Raw genomic sequence first — 22,069 nt, 5'->3', positions numbered from 1 at the left:
TATTATAAACATTGTTATTTTATATTAAGTACATGCAGATGCTGGAGAAATAAATGCATGCATTTATGGATAAATCAATTATTATTGTTGGCTATATAAACCTACTGTGAATGAATATTCACCACATTCTAATCCTAGAGTTTCTTCTAATGTGAATACAACATCTAGGTACTCTAAGAACCTTGCTATTTAGCAACACTCAATATGGTGCTTTATAATTCTGACACCTTATGCCTGAAGAGTAGCAATGCATGTGTATTGAAAGGGAAATTACATTTGCAGTGCTGACATGTTAGAGAAATTGTGTGAGTCCTTTTATATTTATCTGTATTACCTATATTTTTATCATCTTTCTCTAATTCTTGATTAATAAATAAAATGAACACAGTATTGTTTCAGCATTTGATGCTTTGGGGCATATTTATTACTATCTGTATCTGGCATTTGAATCAGATGTGATAATGTTGCCCGAAGTTGCATTGAGATATTTAAAAAAATTGCAAAGATGTATTAATTATTGCATGCAGGGACAGAGCTTGCCAGAAAGCTCTGTCCCCACAAATCCTCTCCACACTGTTCTCAGGGTATTTTCTCAAAAATACCATGAGTCTGTGCCTGCTTATGTGCTTCCACTGGCTACTACCCCTTCACCCCCAACCCCCCTGCCTCTCTGTTTGCACTTGCCTTGGTGATAAGTGATCAGGTGAGTTCCTCTATGACTCCTCTAAGACGCAAGTTTACAGCACACATCAGATGACTGGAGTCACAGAGCACAAGCCTGGAAATCAGCTGAACGGAGTCACAGAGTACCTCACCGAATCACCGATCGCCAGTTACTGGGTGCCTGTTTTTATTCTTTTTTTTTTTTATTGTGATCAGCTTGTGGTCTATTTAGACACACAAGGCTGATCACATACATTGGTTCCCAGCTCTGCTCTCCCTTTTAGAGCAGAGCAGATGGCCATAAAATGTGGGAAAGCCCTAATAATGCCATCTCCAGGTGGTGATATTATGGCAAGGATTCCCCCATTATTTTTTACAATTCAAATTTAGTAAATCTGAGCAGATTGCATGAGGAATTGTTTATAAAGTCTCCTGCAATTGCCCTTTAGTACATTTAGGTAAATCTAAAATATTGGAAAAGGGTGTGAAAACACACAATATTATTGATAAGTATGCCTGTTTGTGTGCAAATCTGCCTCTGTCCATCATTCGATCATTCCCAGCTTTGTGGAACTCCTTTTTTTATAAACTTAATGTAAATCTACTTTGCCTGATTTGCACAAACTGGTGTAATGAAACCTGGGGACACGCTACACAATGTGTATACCCAGTGATGGCACAATGTGACAGCACAATACATTGTGCCATCTATACACACTGCATGATGCAGTGAATGATGGCACAATGTGTAGTTCCATGCTGCATTTATGGCTTTGATCATCGCATGCGCAACACAGCAGATGGGACAATGCGATGAATGACTTCTGGACACTTGCGATCGGGCATACACACAATGCGATCCGTTTGATGTATCGTTCCGATCTACATCAGAATGTTCTATCAGTGGATCGCATAGGGTGTACCCTGACATTTTTATTACATTCAAAACCTAATTAAATCTGATGGCGCTGAAAAAACAAACACGGTCCTTCACAAGTGAGATAAATGAATACAAATCACACCCAGATTGCAGCAATAAAAAGAGATGTCTGCAACCTCCAAAATAAGGACAGAAGATAAAAACTAAATAATTGCGCTATACTAGGTAGTGTTGAGGATCAAATAGAAAGGTCTGATTTATAAACAAATTGAATCTAAAATAAATAGAAAAGAACATTTTAAAAGAGATTGTCACTTCATCATAAAAACATACAAATAAATGAGGATAGATACAAATGACTGCAATGTTCCCAGCTAAGGTGGTTAGCCTAATAAAAAAAAGTCTCAAGTAGTGGAAAAATAGAAGCACCTGCTCCGTTAGTTTCCAATGATTTCCGGAGCTTATTAATCTGTATCCACTTGTATACAATGTATCAATTCTCCTGACACATATTAAATCACACCAGTCACATAGAGTCAGACATATGGACACACTGTAATGATTGAATACTTTTAAAGGGGATGATTTCCCTCCTCCTCACTGTAGAGTTCCAGCGTCTGCGTCATTGGCTTTTCTCAAGCTCAGTGACAATCAAAGTACTTAGTCAAAAATGAAAGGCACCGAGATGTATCTGCAGTTACTACACAATAATTGTGGATGTTTCGGGGAGCCTATCTCAACCCCAAATCTGTCACTGCCACATGCAGAATATCCTGATCAGAGGGCGCAAAAATGTGGGTAAAGGAGGTGGGTAAATTCCTCAAATAGCCAAGTAAAACTTACTGCGTCCTGACCAAACCTGCAGTATGTTCCAGCTGGAAGCGCTGAAGCGTCATGAGGAAGCAGAGATCAAAATATTCCCACCAGCAGGTGTGCCTTTTTACATCTGTTGGGTATCCCGTTAGGCAGAAATCTGTGTCCTGACCAAACCTGCAGTGTGTTCAAGCCAGAAGCGCTGAAGCGTCGCGTGGGAGCAGAGAAACAAGGTCTTCCAACCTGCAGGTGTGCCTTTCTGCGTCTATTAGAAATCCTGTTAGGCAGAGATCTGTGGCTGGTGAATATCAATGTTAGGTGCAGGCAGAGTAATCAGGGGGAACGCCGGTTCTAACACGTTTCCCTTCAGTCATGAAGGTTCATCAGAGGATAATTTTTTTCCACTACTTGATACTTTTTATTAGGCTAACCTAATAAAAACCATTAGCTGGGAACATTGCAGTCATTTGTAACTATCCTCATTTATTTGTATGTTTTTATAATGAAGGGACTATCTCTTTTAAAATGTAGTTTTTTTTTCTATTTATTTTAGATTAAATTTGTTTATAAACCAGACCTTTCTATTTGATTTTTATTAGATGGAAAAATCGCTTAAATTCTTTTTTGTTATAGAGCTTACTGTAAGTTACAATAACAGTCAACAAAGACTAAATTTTGGATCTGTATCATCAAAACAGAAGTACACTGCTTTGTGTTTTATTAATGAAAATTGTCGTTATTTATGAAAATATATGAAGAATAGTTTACATTGTTAGATTAATGTAAATAAGCAGATAATCATAATTAATTTACAAATTGTTTCTTACCCTTGTATTTTCTTAGTATGTATTAGTGAAACTTCTCAGATTTTACCTATTGTATTATTGTTAGTAAATAAAATGAAGAGAATTGTGTGTATTTCAGTAGTGGATGGAACTGCAACCGATGATCGCATTGGTGGATGGTGCAGGCCAGCTGATTAAGCCTCAGGTTACGCAAGCTGGCTAGTTTTCAAGGCAAGGGAACTGCATCCGTGGATGCAGATCCTGGTCTTGCCACTCTCGGACAATGGGAAAACTTTCTGGGAATGCTGGAACTCCCTGCCCCCACACTGCCCCGAAAATGTCCTACTGTCAATCATGCAGAGGCATATCTGGGGCTGCATGTGATCATGCAGGACCCATTCTGCCATTGTGCAGAATGGGTCCTGCTCATGCACAGATTCCCGATAATCGGGAATCTACATTCAGCATTGCACTAGCGTGTAATGTTGAATCAGCACTTTTTTGCAAGTTTGAAACACTGAACAGTAACCCCTTAAATCCTTTCACAAATTCAAACTAAAAAGTTAAAATCCTACAAATGATCTAAACTCTAATAGGTGCTGTATTTGTAAACTACTGTATAATGCTGGACACATTCACCTAGTTTTCTGAGCAGGAATCTAAGCAAAACTGGTCCAATTAATTGATGGTGACTTTAAGCCAGGCACTTAATATTGCCTGAAAATAACAGAAAACAATATACCTGTGCTCTGTTTTACTTATAGGTGACAACTTTAGTAAATTATTAGGTGTTCTCTAAAAATGACATACAAATATTGGGGGTGCACAAGGGCCCACAGAACTCACAGAGCTGGATACAGAGGACTAGCTGAATGGCAATAATAGTGTCATATATGAATAAAATCAGAATAACAAGTAGGATCTTTACTACCAATGCAAACCTCTGTTTACCTAACCAATAAGAGCATGGAGATTTTGTTTATATTTTGACCAAAACATGTAAACTTATAGCACAACATGAAGAGATCTTCAATCTCTGCACATCCCTTCATGTATGCTTCACACACCATTACATTTCATTTAAAATGTTCTCACCTACAAGATACAGAGAACCAGATAGGGGCTGGCGTGTTGGCCATGCTCCTAAAGGCCTTACTTTGCCTTGATGGACAGCAGCCATGACAACATCAGGCAAAATGTGGAAACAAAAAACAGAAAAGAGATATGGCCATGCTCTGTTTTACCCATGTTATACATAGTACCAGCTGTGTGGCAATATTAATGCTATATATGAATACAAATCAGTATTGCATTGTGTGTGCGCTACAATCTTTCTAACTGAAAACTGAATATCAGCAAAGTGTTACTAAAGGACAATCACTAAAACCCACTGCTCTGCATTTATGAAGATTCTCTTTATATGCTGATAATCTTCCTTTAATCACATATATAATTAAATGTCTTCTTTTTTTTTTTTCAAAATCATGTTATAAGTCAAGTACTGGTACAGCGTGGGCTTTTTAGCATCAAGGATTGTATTATTATAGCTGCCCTATTTACATCAAAATGAATTGTCCAGATTGATACAGTATGTCTCAAGAAATGTACAGTAATAGTGTGGAATAATACCTCCACACATGCAAGATTCTTATTTTTTATTCCATATTTTTGATTCAACAATCAAAGAGAAGAGAAATGCAAGAAATAAATCAGATTTACTTAACAACAGTGTAAAAGTATTTAACGTGTAGCCAAATGCGCTTCCCACATTGTTCAGCTTCTTTTACCAGATGAGATCTTATTCCATGTGCATGGCTGAGACCTGGCAATACATCTGTAAAGGGATTATCTCACCACAGTAATTCAATTTGTTTAAATTTTAGGCATTTAAAGAGCTGCTATTTATTTCATACCCTTTTCAAAAAATGACTTTTATTAGTATATAATCAATAATATAAAATATAGATAAAATATTTTTTACATATTATGTTGTTTGTATGCAAACATACGTTTATTAGTGAGCATAATCATCAACATCACATATAGAGTATGTTATATTTTTATTTACCTAGTGTTTTTTGCAGTTATTGAAAATATGCATTTATAAGGGCACTAATTGGAGATAAAACTATAAAATGCAATAGTTTCTGCCAATCGCTGAAACTTCCTCAAAGTCTCAGCATTGTGAGAAATATGTAACAGGCTACAAGATACAGGCAGGATTCCAGTGATTTAGCCAGAATTTATCCTTCATCTACCAGGGGACACTGTAGTATATACAATGGATTATAGATAGGTGTTTAGTGGAGCCTGGCACTTTAAATTTCTTCAGAAGTGTAGTTGGCACCTCTCTCCCTCTATACCCCACCCAAACCCAAATTAGATTAAGTGCTGAGGGAGTTGCATGCATTTTCATGTCCTCTGCCATTTATTTTCATTCAGTTTTACTACTTTATATTTCTTTAACAGGCAAACTGCATGCTGTGCTAATCTGCTTGCATTATGGGAGCCGCCGGCAGGACCCAATACAACTGTCTGCAGCTATTGTCCATGTCCTGGGGCCACAGAGTTAATGGAATCTAGGGAGACCTGCCACAGCTGCCTGCAGCTTGTGTCTGGGTCCTCACATGCCCAACTTGCACCAGCCGGCTACGCAGCAGTAAGTATATCCCAACCACCCTTGAGTAGTGGGAGGGTGCTCTATAAGTCATGGAACACCTAGCAGCAAGCTGCGCACTGAATAAACAGGGCAGGCTACGGGAATGTTGTCAGCTCTCTGTTTTGACAGACATTTATCAGTGTCTCTGGACTATACAGAGCTCACTGGGTCCACTAGGGCACATATACTGCACAGCCCAGTCCATGCTGCACTGCTCTCTGCCTCCTATTTGCCAGTAGCTGACAAATTATAGCAAACAACCCAGATCCCACTCCAGACCCACAAACAAAGCCAGAGAGGCCCAGTTATGGCATCCGTATAGTGGGTAAGTTGTACCAATGGGTTCCCACTTGGCATTCAGCCCCTCATGACCATATCCGATAACAGCCATGGCCAGCAAGGACACTCTGTTCATAGATCTGAGACTGGCTATATAATGTACTAGTGAAAGTTCTCCTTTCTTAGTGTTACCAGCATCATGGGTGATGCAGCAGCCATATAGACAATGCTTGCCCTATTGTGACCTCCTATTATGCTGTGCTTTATAAAATGGAGCTTTTTCATAGCATCATTCATATACCGTCAACTCAAGCCTCTAGCTGACAAATACTCAATTTGGGTTTGTACTGTATGGACTGGCCTCTCTATCTCTCTTAGCATATAAATGGGTTCAGAAGACCACCTTGTCATTTAGATGTACATATCTATACATCTAAAAATGAACATCTCCAATAGAACACTCTCAGGTTGCGGGGCTGTAAAGTTGGGTCTTCCCTTGACCCAGTTTATTTATCCTGCAAATTATTTTCTCCTCCCATGGGAGTACTTTGAGGACTCTTGTCCTTGTGCTGTGTGATTCTGTGACTTATAGCCTGTGGTCCCTTAGTGGGACCATACATGTTTCTACTAACAGCTCTGCTAGTTTTTTAAACACAGGGCATAACTTTTAAAGAAGTAGTTTCAGTCTCTAGAAACAAGATGTAGACTAACTATGGAACATATTGGCACTGAACCTGAATGAGGGTGCTGGTGTCTGCAATGTTGACTAGAGGTCAGTAAGAATCCAGGAAGGGACCAGGCAGCTCCTGGTCACTCATAGGTAAGGAGCTTACTCCACATTCACAGGCATGCACTCTTGACACAAATCCCTTTACAAGAGTATCAAGCTCACTGTGTAACAATGCATACATGACATAGTACCTAAAAGGCTGAATAGCAGACATCTGTCCCTATAAGGTATTTTGTTCTCATGTCTCTACAGCTTAAGAACTTTCCTACATTCAATAGTAATTTAAACATCAATGCTTGCCCTGTCCTGGTGACCAGAACCTACTGCATCAGGTTTTATCTGTTAGATACTCAACTACTTTCTATCCCTATACTTTGAATAGACATGGTCAGGCAAGTGAGGGATTTCAGTCCCTCTATCAGCTACATATCTTTTTCTGGGGTTATATCTATTATCAGATAGAGCATAATTATTCATATTAGGAGACGTATTCCTCTCTTGGATGATAGGCCATTTCTCTATGGTACATATGCATCCATGGTCCTATTTCAGCCATTTTCCCTCCTTCTGGGAACAATACACATTGTCAGGTATACACTGCATGCTTGGATCTTTCTGCCAGCACTACCAGTGCAAGGTTCCCTGCTAGGGTGAATGTTATGCATGAAGGCTGTGTCAGATATGCTGGAAAAGTCCAATATCTTTGCTTTGCCACATCTTCTTTCAGAAACATTATTACTCCACCTGAGGGGACAGGCAATTATGTGGTATGGTGTCCAAACAAATAACCTCTGTGATAGGGCAGTAGTACTCACTTCTCAGTGAAGTGAGCATGCACTGTTGCTTCTATGTGGCTGCTGTTGGTTTTAAACTGTCCATTTCTTTTCTGTCCATTACAGTGAAATTGGAGGAATTATGTTTTTATTCTGTCTCACATCCCCAGTGTTGCTTTGTTTTATATCTATTACAGTAGGATTCATTCAGATCTCTGTATGTCACCTCGGGGGCCTCTTATATTGCTACCTTACCTTGTTGTGGTTTGGCCTTGATGGGTTCCTTAATCCACTTCTTGATTCCCTCTGGGGACAGGTGAAGTTAAACTTTTCATTAGGCAACATGTGTTCCTGGTTGACTGGTGTCATTAATCTTTTTATTGGTGCACATGTGGTCCTTATTGATGTGTTCCTAGTTGGTGCATACCAATTAGTTTATGTCCTCTCCCAGGTGTCTGGTGGCATGGGGTCTTGGGCCTCTCTGGTGTTTCTCCATGTCAGTCTTCTGTATGTGTCTCGTTTGGCCTCGCTGAGTTTGGTGCTTGGTTTTTTTGGTTGTTCTTGCAAGTGATCCATTTCCATCTCCATGATGGCTGGATAATCCTCACCAGGTTTTGTTCATATTCCTTGCACTACTGCTCTTGGTTGCCTGATATCTGCTTTTCCTACTTGACTTGGGTAAGGCAGTCAGGATCAATGGCACTTTTCCATATCATTACAGGTCTCCTGTTGCTTGCTTGTCACACTGTGCTTTGGCTGTCCCGACCTTGTCGGTTTTTCCAGGTGGAAAGGGTTGCTTGAGCATGCATATTTTTGTCTTCTTTATATGTTTTAGCATCAGTTACTCTACTACCTGATCTACAGGACTCTTCTGCTGGATGCCCTTGAGTCCAGTTACCTTTTGTACCTCCCCCTACTCAAAGGGATTTTCAACCTGGTGGTATTTTTCTTTTTAACCCATATAATTCCAACAATTGGATGGGATTGAGCTCCTAGCTTAGGTGGACATCTATATGGTCCTGGCCGACAGTTCTATGGTTAGCTCTTGACTTAGCTCTGTAAGGTCGGAGCTTGCAGGCCTGTCAAAATGCTCTACCTACTTTGTTTCCCAATGATTGGGTTGTGTTTCTCACAAAGCTGGTCTATTTTGTAACTGGGTAGGCTTCCACATTGTTCATCCTTGTGGTTCTTCTTGGCTTGCTGTAGCTGCATTTTCTGGATTCAGTTACATTTTTCTTGTGTATTGTTCTCATATTACTTACATGCTATGAAAGAGTCTTGTTGGTGCTCTCTGATACTCTGTGTTTCAGTGGGGTACTCAGGGGCAATCAGGCAATGTGTTTCTGCTTGTCTGTTTGCCATGTGGCTGTATGGTGCACAGGTCTTGCTTTTGCTAGGTTTTAATGTTTGTTCTCTGGCAATCCCTAAATATGATTGGTTGTGGGATTCTGCAAGTTTCTCAGCACCTTCCCACCCAGGAGGTCAGCTTTGGGACATCCCCATTGTATATACTCCAGTGTCCCCAAATGGATGAATGAGAAATTAGGATTTCGGTGCTTATGGATAAATCCATTTCTCCAATTCCAATTTGGACACTGGATGCCATCCTAGTGCTGTTCTTTGTTGCAGTGTTCCTTTGTAGAGTTTTTTCAGCTGCATCTAAACTGTCTACAGCATAACAGTTTCATGGCAATTTTTGGTCGCCATTATTGGTTCTTTCTGGTCTCTCCTCTTGTGTTGCTCTGCTATCCATCTTCATTCAGACTTGGTTAATATTAACTAAGTTCAGTTGGATTATAGAGGGGCAGGAGCCAACTACACTTCTGAAAAGATTTAAAGTGCCAGACTCCACTCAACACCCATCTATAACCCATTGTATATACTCCAGTGTCCCCTATGGAATCAGAGAAAGGGATTTATCTGTAAGTACCAAAATCATAATTTTTAAAGTGGCAATCTGGTTTTGCCTTTTCATTTATTGTCACTTATAATATGGACATATTCAACAAAATGATGCCTGTGCCTGCATCATGCAGGCTATTATATATGACCCTTTATTTATTCTTAAACAATGGGAAAACTATTCTGTACAGAAAAAACTTTTGAGTACAAATGTTGCTTAAGTCTTGAAAATATCTCCCACACTATACAGTGCAATTAGCCCATGCATTTGACTGCATTTCCTCCCCCTGTAATTTATGTAACTATTCAATTACAAATATGCAGTTCATTATGAAATGGCTTCTAATTATGTAAAGGTATGCTGGTTACCTGTAATTTTATTACTGTTCTTTATCTATCTTGTTTGTATCACTGCTCTTTATGGTGCCCTATAAACAATTGCTAATAATATATATTGTAGCTTTATGTTCTTGATTATCCAGTCTTTTGTGGGGCAGCATTACATTCTTATTAAACATGTTAGCAAGTTTAAGCCCACAGGAAACACAATTGCTGTATAAAGCTTTAATCATTATCGAATTGTAATAGTTGGGTGGGAAGGCTGCAGCTTCATTATCTATAGCATTATTGTATTGCCATCCACAGTTGTTTGTATAGATGTCTGAGTGTCTTATGTTAACAGTTTCATTGTATCACCCCAGTCTTTGAGCTGATTATATCTTTGGATCTTATTTCCATTAATTTTATTAACATCTGTAGATGTAATTTTTGCTGATTCATTTTTAAAAAAATCTATTGGATGAGCTAGCCATTAAATCAATGTGCTTGAGCAAAAATTATTGTCATGTCTGTAAAATAAGCCTTGGCTCTTGTTTTGAATGTCATCACTTCATGTTGCAAAACTATTTGTAACCAGGTGTGACACTGCATAGCCATGTTGGTAAAGATTTCTGTGTCTTATACTATATTCCATGTGTTGGAGGGTGAACCAACTTTCCAATACTAGGTCGGATGTGGAGGGCTGTAGGGACAGAGGGGTGGGATTTCTACCCGACAGCGTCACTCACAATACTTTACGAATTATACACTGCAGTATGATGTTCCTACAGCATCACTCACAATATAGCCAGCAGCATCACAGTGTTTTGGATACACAGTGTTTTGGGTACAGCATACAGCATCACAGTGAGGGGTGCAGCACAAAAAGATACTAGTAACTTTTTTAACTTATCTTTTTAATTTTTAAAAAACTTTTAGTTATTTTTTTTTACAGCTTATGGACGGACAGCGCACTGGATGGATAGCACATTAGATGGACAGCACAACCCTGGTAGCACACCCATTGATGGACAGTACAGCACAACCCTGGATTAGCAAAGGAACGATAAATAACACAGCCCCCTGGACAGAGCACAGCATACCCTGCCTGGATTGGACATCAAAACCCAGCAAAGCACACCCCTTTATTGGACAACACAGCCCAGCACAGCACACCCCTCTATTGGACAATATAGCTCAGCACAGTGAACCCCTGTAATAGAAAACACAGCACAGCACAGCCCACTCCTGTATTGGACAACACAGCCCCCCTTGGTGGAAGCACAACCCTGACAGCCCAGGACTCAACAAGCAAATGGTGCCAGTCACCACAGGGAGGGACTTGCATACTGTACATACCAAAACTCATGAGAATCTGACAGCAAGATGATAATGTTTGGCCTCGTTTTGGGATCCAAGTTAGGGCTGTATGCAATTAGCGGTGAAAATTGCAGTTTTTATCCAAGAAAACAGTGACATTTTCACCAGAAAACAGGCAAAAATGGCAACAGGTGAAAAAAATTGGAGAAAAGTTTTCTTCATCCCAGACCAAGAGAAAAAAATGCTAAAATCCCTATTTTTGCCAAAAATGTGGTAATTTCTTTCAGAACCCTTTGAACACCCCCTAATCATAAATTACCAAAAAAATGTAAGTTGCATACTTTGGTGAAAAATTACAGCTCAAATTTTGCATGAAAAAAAAAATTGTTGAAAATGGTTTAACGCATTGGGTCTGATTTTTTGGGGGCAGTGTGGATGTGTCTAATGTTTTACACATCGCACATGGTCGCAGCAGGCAGTTTTTCAATGGTTTTTAAATATGCATTTTTATGACAAAAAAATATATTTACGCCCATTTTAACGTACCCCCAATTTACGTGGAGCAGTAATTTCCTGGAAAAAAATGCTTTCTATCTTTTTTCAACACTATTTTTTTTTTTCCAAAAATTTGAGATGTAATTTTTTGCCAATGTACGCAACTTACAATTTTTTTTTTGTCATTTATCATTAGGGGGTGTCTAAAGGGTTCTGAAAAAAATCCCTCCCCACATTTTTAGACAAAAATAGGCATTTTGCAATTTTAGTTCTCCTGGTCTGGGATGGAGAAAATTTTTCCCCAGTTTTTTTTTGCCTGTTGCCGTTTTTGTCTGTTTTTTGTTGAAAATTTTGCTATTTTTTGGTGAAAAACTTCCATTTTCGCCAATGGTGGAATAAATGGCCGTTTTCGCCAATGGCAAAAAAAACATAAATTTTTGCCGCTAAATGAATTTTGGCCCTTTGGCGGGAAAACCCGAGCCAGACTCTGATCCCTGTCTGGATCACAAAGTTCGGGTGGGTTGGGTTCTCAGAGAACAGGAGCCACTCATCTCTACTTGAATATGTTCACACTGTACAATGCAATTAGTCTATGATTTTGATAACAATGATATTGACCCTTTTTATCATTTAATTGTCGTTCTCTCTTATGTCGACGGCATATTCCCTTAATAAAGAAATCTCAATCTGCAACTGTATATTATTTGGAATTGTTATAAACTCATGTCCCTATGACATTTTATCTCTTGTTTTCATTAGTAGGATCAGCAATATATGTTGTGCCCCATATTTAGAAGTATAGACATTTTTTATTTTATAATTCTGTGTCTGAGTAATTGTGTTATTTAAAAACAAAAAAATTTTGGAATGATCAGTTTATAAAAGGAGTATTTGGTGAAAACACACCATAACAAATTAATTTGCTATAGGAATTGTCATTAGAATTTGTTAGCTTATTATTGTACATTTATATTATATTTAAGTTAAAACTAAGGGTCAGATTCAGACCCACTCGCAAGCGTCTGTCCGCTCGCAAGTGGGTCGATGTTGTGCACTGTGCATGCGCACGACGGCTGGAGCTCCGTCGTGCGCATGCACCAAACGCGACGAGCGAAGGACTTTCCTTCGCTCGTTGTGTCTGATCAAAGGGGGCGTGCTGTCGATGTTTATTGACAGCACGCCCCCTTTGGTGGGCGTGCCGGGGGCGTGCCTCCCTGACGGGGGCGTTCCCAAGGAAACGCCTACCGTCAGAAGCCGGCCCACTGACATCACTAGTGATGGTCAAGACCATCGCGGCCATCAAACTGCACGCTCATATAGGCTGTGGGTGTTGACCCACAGCTATACGAGCATCCAGGAGGACGCTCCATAATTATGGAGGGCGGCCCTCATTCAGAGCGTGCGCTCTGCTCAGAGCATACGGCTCTGAATGAGGGCCTAAATCTTTTAAATACTAGAATGTAAATACTGTAGATAATGAACATGCTGTAACAACTTTAATAATTATGGAATCCCAAAATTAAATTACATAGAATCATTTTCCTTAAACATCTAATTATAAACAAAAAAAAACATAAAAGACATTATAAAGTTTGTAGTTAATTTACCAGCAGCCAGGATGCCGGCTGTCGGAGTCCCAATGTCAGAAGCCCGACTCAGGACTAAAGAGAGCCATCAAAATCCTGACATATCTTTAGCCTGACACCGAAATCCCAACCGCTGGCAACCTGAATGAAGACAGCCGGCATCCCAGACGAAGGTAAGCGGGACCCTTTAAGGTGTTAGCCATGGGGGGAGGGTTAGTTTTAGGGACCCCAGGGGGATATTAGGGTTAGGCAACCCCAGGGGAGGGTTAGGACTAGCCTACAGAGAGGTTAGTTACCCCCTTGGAGAGGCTAGTGTTAGGCATACTCCTGGGCATACTCCTGGGGAGGGTTAGTTTTAGAGAGCGGGAAGGGGGTGTTGGGGTTATGCACCCCAGGAGGGAGGTTAGTGTTAGCACCACTAAAGGGAGGTTAAGTTAAGGGGGTAGGGTTGCTTACTGCCCCTGTCAGCATCTTCATTGTTCGGGGTTCGAACCGGCGGCTATTCAGTTGCTGGAATTTCATACCCAACCCCATTATAAGCATAGTTTTTTGTAGTCAGTTTGCAAAAAAACAGTGGGAAAACCATATAAAAGCTCCCTATATGTACTCATCACACATAGAAAGAAAATAAAACTGTGCATAACATATGTAACCCTAAATATATACATGCAAATAATACTGCAAATGCAATGCTTATGTTTAGAATAAATGTAAATATGTGTAGTGCTTTCTGGTTGTGTAATATTGAACAAGTTTTTTTTAGAGAAATATGGATACAGCTGAATGAGACAGAAAAAAAAATTTTTTATATGGGAATTATGGGGATTAAACTAATGTTGAATGACATAAAGAATATTGTAAAAAATATTACATTGTTGTAGCAGCTGGAGTAAACAAGTTTGACAATCTTTTCTATAACTTTCCAGGTACAGTATATCTATTCCTAACTCACCCTTTTGTCCCTTTTCACTCTTCAGTCTTGAAATATTCCTTGCTTGACAACACCATCATCTCCTTACCTTGCATTATTTTTAAATCAGTGGCTATTAATCTGTTGTGCCCATCTTCTGAGGTACAGGTTCAAGCAGTGCTAGTAGCCTAGTTACATTTACCATTTTGTTTTGCAGTGAAATGTAGTTTTTACTACCCTGTATATAATGTTTTGTCTTATGTTTGTCTTGTACTTTGTTTGCACTTTGTCATGTTGCACCTTCTCAGTGATGTAAGTAAAATGAGTGCAGGGTGTGTGGTGCACATAATACCATGGGTCAAAGGGATCAGTGGGTACCCTACTATATGCACCCTGCATATTCTGCAGTTGAATTACACCATGGTAGTGTAATCCAAGAGCTAATCTTTGTAAACTGCATGTTTTAAGACAAATCTATTGGACTGACAATTTGCACAAACAGGTTCATTGTTCTCAATGTTTCTCATGCTTTGTAGTTGGTTTAAAGTACATCTTTCTCAAAACAACATTGTGGGTTATGTTAGCTTGATGCAAATCTAAGTGTACATTACTAATCATGATTGACTTTATTTAGACTGGAGTGTGTTTTTGAACTCTTCCTCTTCAAGTACATTAAATTCAAAAGGTGTTAATCTTTAGTGTGGGTTCCAGAGAGTTTAGTGGGCAAGATCTTTTTTATTATATATAATCAAGCTTCATATACAGCAAGAGTGACCAAGCTCTTAAAAGTCATATTAAATCTCTAGCGGGAGATTATGACAACACAGTTATTTAAAGATCACATTTTTCACATTTGCTTATTGAGAAAGATTTGTCACAATGGAAACAATGAACAGTGCTTTATTGAACAGAAAGTACAAATACAGTAAAAAGCAAACTATACTGTATGTTCATTGTTCACACTACTATTCACAATGGCTAACAATAAACACAATAAATATTATCGCTAAAGTTCAAAATATCTGATTGGTGTAATGATAAAATTTATATTAAAATAAAAGTAAATAACTCAAATTAGCATGAATGAACCTACAATATCTATTTACAAAGCCTTGGATTGGGTAAAAAGTGAACAGAGATAAAGAGCCATCCAATCAGCTCCTAACTGCCATTTCATAGGTTGTGTTTGAAAAATGAAAGTTAGTAGCTGTTTGGCTGGTACTTTATCTCCATCCACTTTATCTCCATCCAAGGCTTAGTAAATAGACCACTTAGTACTAAAGAATGCAAGCATGAAACCATAACATAGACTAAGCAATCAATGAATTAACTCACAGTGCACCAATTATTACTAAAGTAAAAATATTTAAATACAAAAATGAAAATATATGTATATATTAATACATAGTCAAATCTTAAAAAGCAAGGCATTGGGCAGGAAATACAAAGTGTAGATTTACAGTAAGTATAATCCTCTGCTGCAACTAAAGAGGTTAATGCTAAATCCTCATAATATAATCAGAAAGACAAAAATATAAAAAAAAAAATATTGGTATATTAAAACTGTAATGAACAATACTATTCTTATACAAAATACATAAATAAAACTCAATAATCACAGTAGTAGTAATATATATAAAGGAGATACCACATTAGGAACTTTTTACCCAATCATTAAGAGGACCAGCCCCGCTAAGACAAGATTGTGTGTCTAAATTCCACAGCAGATTCCTACTAAAAAGCTTTGCATAGCAAACTGCAGTGAGTTGATATAATGAAAACTTATAGGATAATCAATGTATACTGTACAGTTTAGCAAATATAATCATGAATATCAGTGCCTGCTAATATCCCACATAGATCAGTCTCTACCCAATACCCAATAGTCCAAGCACAACTTTTTGAATGTTAGTAAAGCAGTTAAATGTCTGCTAAATAGCAGATTACAGTTTATGATTAGCACTAGCAAGTTAATAACTTCAACATACCATAGTCAGTGTGGCTTATTAGTAACATTACTGAACAAGTATCCTATTGTCAAGGAATGAAAACATAAATTGTTCTTATCCATTAGTTGTCCACCTTCATCAGGCAGACATGAATAACAGGATCTGTATTCTACATGGAGAGCACTTTGAGGTCTCTCCTTGAAGAATCAAAATCTGTAAGTGGGACTTCTGCCTTACCCTTATGATACTCGATCAGACTTGAATAAATGTTTGCAGCTTGGTCAATTAGAGCAAGATAATGCTAGATCATTTTTAACCTTTCATTATTTTCCTGAATGCTTCATTTCTGCTCCTGGCTTTACTACAGTATGTCAGTCCTGAAAACTGCCTTGTCTTTTTTGTTTTTTTCTCCTAGGTTTTTACCTGCTTCTTGCATTATGTCCACCCATATTGACTACATTATGTATCTTTCTGCTCTCTTGCACCATCTACAGCATGGCCTTCCTTATGTTTCTCAACACTATTATCTTTAAAAAGTAACACAAGTATATATCCATCACATTATGTCTGTATGTTCCCATTAGTCTATATCCAATAATTCATATAATTATATCTAGCCTGTACATAAAACTTTTTGATAGCCTGTGCCCAACATCATCTGATACCAGTCTATGCTTAACAAATTAAATTATGAGCAAAATAATTATAACAGCTTGAGTTTCCATCAGCATTTTAACAAAATGCACCCTATCATACCAACCTGAAGATACAGTGAATTCTGTAATTTGTAGCACTATGCCTAATAAATTCAAGGTGGCAAATATGGCCACCAATAGGCTATTTTTTGTTTGTTTTTTTTGCACTTTGTAACTTTCTGAATAACTGAACTCTGAAAAAAGAGCTCACACACCTTTTTGAATAAAAGGTTATAGTTGTATGGTAAATTGCTTAAACATTATTTTTGCAATGTCTAAGATAAAAGATACAAATTCAAAGTATATGCTTATAATTAAAAAAATTCCATGAATTTCCATTTTCTTTTTGGCTTTTTTTAAGATAATTTCATCAACAATTTTTCTTTTTGAAATGTTTTTGTTTTAAAACTGAGAAGCTGGGTCAATGCTCATTAAGATCATATTTTCCACAGTCATTATGTATGCTTGTTTAAGTAGGTCATTTTGGAATATTTCACATTGTGCTATCAATCAAATTGAATGCAAATGCTCTAGGGGTGAAACTTAGCTCCCTAGAGAAGCTGTTTCTGCAGATCTGTAGAGTGCAACAATATTTTAATGAATTCACATTTGCTGCTGGTTAAATGGACAGCAGCAAATAAATGCAAAACAATCTAATATATGTAATTAATACTGAGTTTTACATTTCAATTAAACAGGTAAAATATCCTGGCTGTGACATTATTAATTCACTCGTGCAATCACAAAATCTTAGGTATAGAGGCTGTTTTTAGCATTTGCATAAAATGAGAACTGAAAAAGACTTATAGAAATTCATTATAAAATATAATAATTACAAGATTTAAATGCAGATGAAGTAATTAAATAACTACAACCTTTAAAATAAAACAAATCTAGTTAATAAAGTTATTAAAACTAATAATATAAATCAACTGGTGTTTGTATGCAGATTTGCTCATGTGGATGTCTATTTCTCAGCAAAACTAATTTTACAAAGACAGTAGTGGCATCTAATATTGTGATGTATATTTTACACTGTAGACCTTGATCACAAAATGTCTTTGTAAACAATATTTGCAGTTTTTCATTCAGGGATTAACACAAAAAGATGCACCAAGAATCCATAGTTTTCTATTTTTTTATGTAAACCACAAAATCCAAACCAAGGGGCAATCAATCTTTCAGTCCAGTCTAAGTTCACTTTAGTCAAATAAATTTTATCTTGTAGATCCTATATCCATTGATACTGAACCTACATTAACACTGAATGGTTGCAAGTAACATGAGCAGCAACTCTTTGATATGTAGTATTTGTTTTGTTATGTCATCTACTAGACTGACGTACTGTATAAAGCACCTTCATGATTAAGATATTCAACCTTAATGCCTTAGTGCGTAATATATAGTTGGATTTTTCTGCAAAATAGATATTAAGATAAATATAACTCTGTATTTCTATATGCATACATATATAACTGTTTGGGTGTGTAATATATATATATTTTGTATATGTACTGTACTTATATACATATAGTCATTTTGGACTTCAGGAGCCTGTGCAAATACCCATAATTGTATTTGTCTCCATAGTTCATAAACTGTTCCAAAAATATATATTTATATACATCTATTAATTTTGGGCTTAAAAACGCAATCCAAATCATCCAATAATTTTTTAATGATTTAAAAGTATAGAAAATGTGCTCTAATAATGTTGGTGGCACCTGAAAATAAAAAGGTTAATAACAAAGAAAAATTATATGTTACAGTTTTTATACACATATAAATGTTAATAGCTCTTTTTGAAATATATTGGTGGAGACCGGGTATATTATGCTTGTGTAAGCAATTATTTTAACTGTCCCTCTGTCTTCAGCTGATAGCGGAAACTTAGTGAAGTCGGCTGGGTCCTAGATGGAGTGTCCTTCACGCTGGTATCTCCCGTCAGAGCTGCTTCACTCTGCGGCTGCTGTGGCCTGGCTGACCAATAGCGATGGCCTCACTGTTGTGAGCCATGGATGGGTGGTTTGATGAGCAGATAGTGCCTTAAATCCTTAGAGGACTTTCACATATTAGATTTTTATGCATTTTTATAAGTAACTGAATGAGTAGTGGTGAGAAGTTTACTGAAACATAGTTTCAATTTTATCAGATAATTCACTTTGACTGCATGTCCCAGGCATAGAAAGATACTACATTGAATATGTGACTAGAAACTCAAACTGTACCTGAAAAAAAATATTTATATTTGTACATACTGTAAAATTCATGCACTATGCTAAAATACTAAATTATTTCACTGCAAGCTATTATCTTTTTATAGGAGACAATATTCAATTCCTTTACCTATATACATTTACTAGAAGGGCACTATTTGAGATACACACTTATCCATGAATCAATAATGCCCGTATATTATGTATAAGAGTCCTGATGATATCTGGTCTTTATGGGTTTTGCTTTTTGTGATATTGGACCTTTATGCCATAGCTAGACATGCTTGAACTGTTTGGACAAGTTTAAAATGCAATCATATCAGACCAGATTGATAGTGTGGAACTTGTCTGTAATTTGCTTATGATTTGGGACCTCTTAATTTGCAGATGAACCTACACTCTGGAACTGAAATTAAAATGGCAACTTCAAGTTGAAAACAACCAACGGACTTAGTAGGCCATAAGCATTCTATTTTTGATGAACAACTCCAATATACATGAAACATGTTTGAATTTGAATGTGGCTTTAGTTAACTTTTCAAACAGTCTCCAATCTGCTTATACAGGCTAGAACTGTGATCAAATCTTTCATCCATGAAAAAGTTGAAACATTTCTGCCATTTTCATAATCTTTGTGTAAGTGGTTTGGAAAACATTGTCAAATTGCATCTCTAGCCCCAATTAACCTGCTCATTTTCATAGGTTCTTAAGTTCTTTGAAATGTTGCATATATTCGTCTGTGTGGGGGGGATGTAGTCAGAATCCCAACAGATAGGATGCCAATGGTCACAATACTGACAGCGGCATCCTGACTTTAAGAATACTGACAGATTGCAGAGGTAAGTATTAGGGTTAGGGGAAAGCTTAGGGTTAGATGGAAGGTTATGGTTAGGCACTTGTGGGTTTGTTAGGGTTAGGTTAGAGGTTATATTTAGGCACTAGGGGGTTAAGGTGATGCTGTGGAAGGGGAGGGTTAGGCTGTGGGACAGGAGGGGTAGATATAGGCTGCAGGAGGGGTAGGTTAGGGGACATGTTAGTTTAAGGGATATAATACTTGCAGAAATCTGTCAAGATTCTGACTGTCGGGATGCCGCTGTCTGTATTCTGACCATTGGCATCCTGATTTTCGCAATCCAGTACCTAACCCATTTGTGTAGAAATTTTCATTTTAGATTGTAGTAATGCAGAGAATATTTAGTCTAAGCATCCTCACTTTGCATCATCTCCTTCTCAATGAAGTGAGAGGCATCCAGATCTAGATTTGTGGCTGAGAAAAGCATTCTTTATAAAGTAGTGTGTAACTTGTCCTGTGTAACAAGTTTTCTGAGTAAATTAGTGCAAAAAAATAATCAGACTGACAATTTTAAATTATCATAATGAATATCATTTCTATATATACAGTATATGTGTGTGTGTATACAGTCAGGTGCATAAATATTGGGACATTGACAGAATTTTCATACTTTGGCCTCTATTCACCACCACAGTGGCTTTGAAATGAAACAAACAAGATGTGCTTTAACTGCAGACTTTCAGATTTAATTTGAGGGTAATTACATCCAAATCAGGTGAACGGTGTAGGAATTACAATGGATTCTATGTGTGCCTCCCACTTTTTAAGGGGCCAAAAGTAATGGGACTATCAACTCAAAAGCTATTTCATGGACAGGTGTGGGCTATTCCCTCGTAATTTCATTATCAATTAAGCAGGTAAAAGATCTGGAGTTGATTCTAGGTGTGACATTTGCATTTGGAATCAGTTACTGTCGACTCTCAATATGAGATCCAAAGAGCTGTCACTATCAGTGAAGCAAGCCATCATTAGGCTGAAAAATCAAAACAAACCCATCAGAGAGATAGCAAAAACATTAGGTGTGGTCAAATCAACTGTTTGGAACATTCTTAAAGAGAAAGAACGCACCGGAGAGCTCAGCAGCACCAAAAGACCCGGAAGACCACGGAAAACAACTGTGGTGGATGACAGAAGAGTGAATATAGAGGGTTCACCACAAGATGTGAGCCACAAAAACAGGAAGACCAGATTAGAGTTTGCCAAACAACATCTAAAAAAGCCATTACAGTTCAGGAACAACATCATATGGACAGATGAGACAAAGCTCAACTTGTACCAGAGTGATGGGAAGAGAAGAGTATGGATAAGGAAAGGAACTGCTCATGATCCAAAACATACCACCTCATCAATGAAGCATGGTGGTGGTAGTGTTATGGCGTGGGCATGTATAGCTGCCAATGGAACTGGTTCCCATGTATTTATTGATGTGACTGCTGACAAAAGCAGCAGAATGAATTCTGAAGTGTTTCCACCAATATTATATGCTCATATTCAGTCAAATGCTTCAGAACTCATTGGATGGCTCTTCACAGTGCAGATGGACAATGACCCGAAGCATACTGCAAAAGCAACCAAAGAGTTTTTTAAGGCTAAAAAGTGGAAAGTTATGCAATGGCCAAGTCAATCCCCTGACCTGAATCCGATTGAGCATGCATTTCACTTGATGAAGGCAAAACTGAAGGGAAAATGCCCAAGAACAAGCAGGAACTGAAGACATTTGCAGTAGAGGCCTGGCAGACCATCACCAGGGATGAAACCCAGCGTCTGGTGATGTCTATGCATTCCAGACTTCAGGCTGTAATTGCCTGCAAAGGATTTGCAACAAAGTATTACAAAGTGAAAGTTAGATTTAGGATTGTTTAGTTTGTCCCATTACTTTTGGCCCCTTAAAAAGTGGGAGGCACATATAGAAACCATTGAAATTCCTACACCGTTCACCTGATTTGGATGTAATTACCCTCAAATTAAATCTGAAAGTCTACAGATAAAGCACATCTTGTTTGTTTCATTTCAAAGCCATTGTGGTGGTGAATATAGACCAAAATATGAAAATTCTGTCAATGTCCCAATATTTATGCACCTGACTGTGTGTGTATATATATATATATATATATATATATATATATATATATTGCATTTATATCCAATATATAAAGAGTAAATACTTTAACTGATGACTAATGTAGAATGAGTGACCTTAACTGACAGTAATGAATGATGGGGATGACTGATAATGGAAAAAT

The 22,069-nt window shown here is 37.7% G+C and overlaps 1 long non-coding RNA gene across 2 annotated transcripts in view; it reads left to right on the top strand.

Annotated features, from left to right (window-relative positions):
* Positions 1–2,405: 2,405 nt before the first annotated feature.
* Positions 2,406–22,069, top strand: part of LOC148538215 (uncharacterized) — a 38,789-nt gene continuing 19,125 nt past the window's right edge. The window contains exons 1-3 of one of the 2 annotated variants that reach the window (XR_015872546.1): positions 2,406–2,605; positions 5,611–5,800; positions 10,758–11,231. This is a non-coding gene — a long non-coding RNA (uncharacterized LOC148538215). Of the gene's footprint in view, positions 2,606–5,610; positions 5,801–10,757; positions 11,232–22,069 lie in introns of those variants that run through there. The other variant, XR_015872547.1, reaches the window with a different exon arrangement.

The sequence above is a fragment of the Taudactylus pleione genome, unplaced genomic scaffold (assembly GCF_031769625.1).
Source record: "Taudactylus pleione unplaced genomic scaffold, aTauple2 ptg000041l, whole genome shotgun sequence".
Taxonomy (NCBI): Eukaryota; Metazoa; Chordata; class Amphibia; order Anura; family Myobatrachidae; genus Taudactylus; species Taudactylus pleione.
The sequence above is the reverse complement of the archived record's forward strand: the minus strand, read 5'-3'. Positions and strand labels throughout refer to the sequence as shown.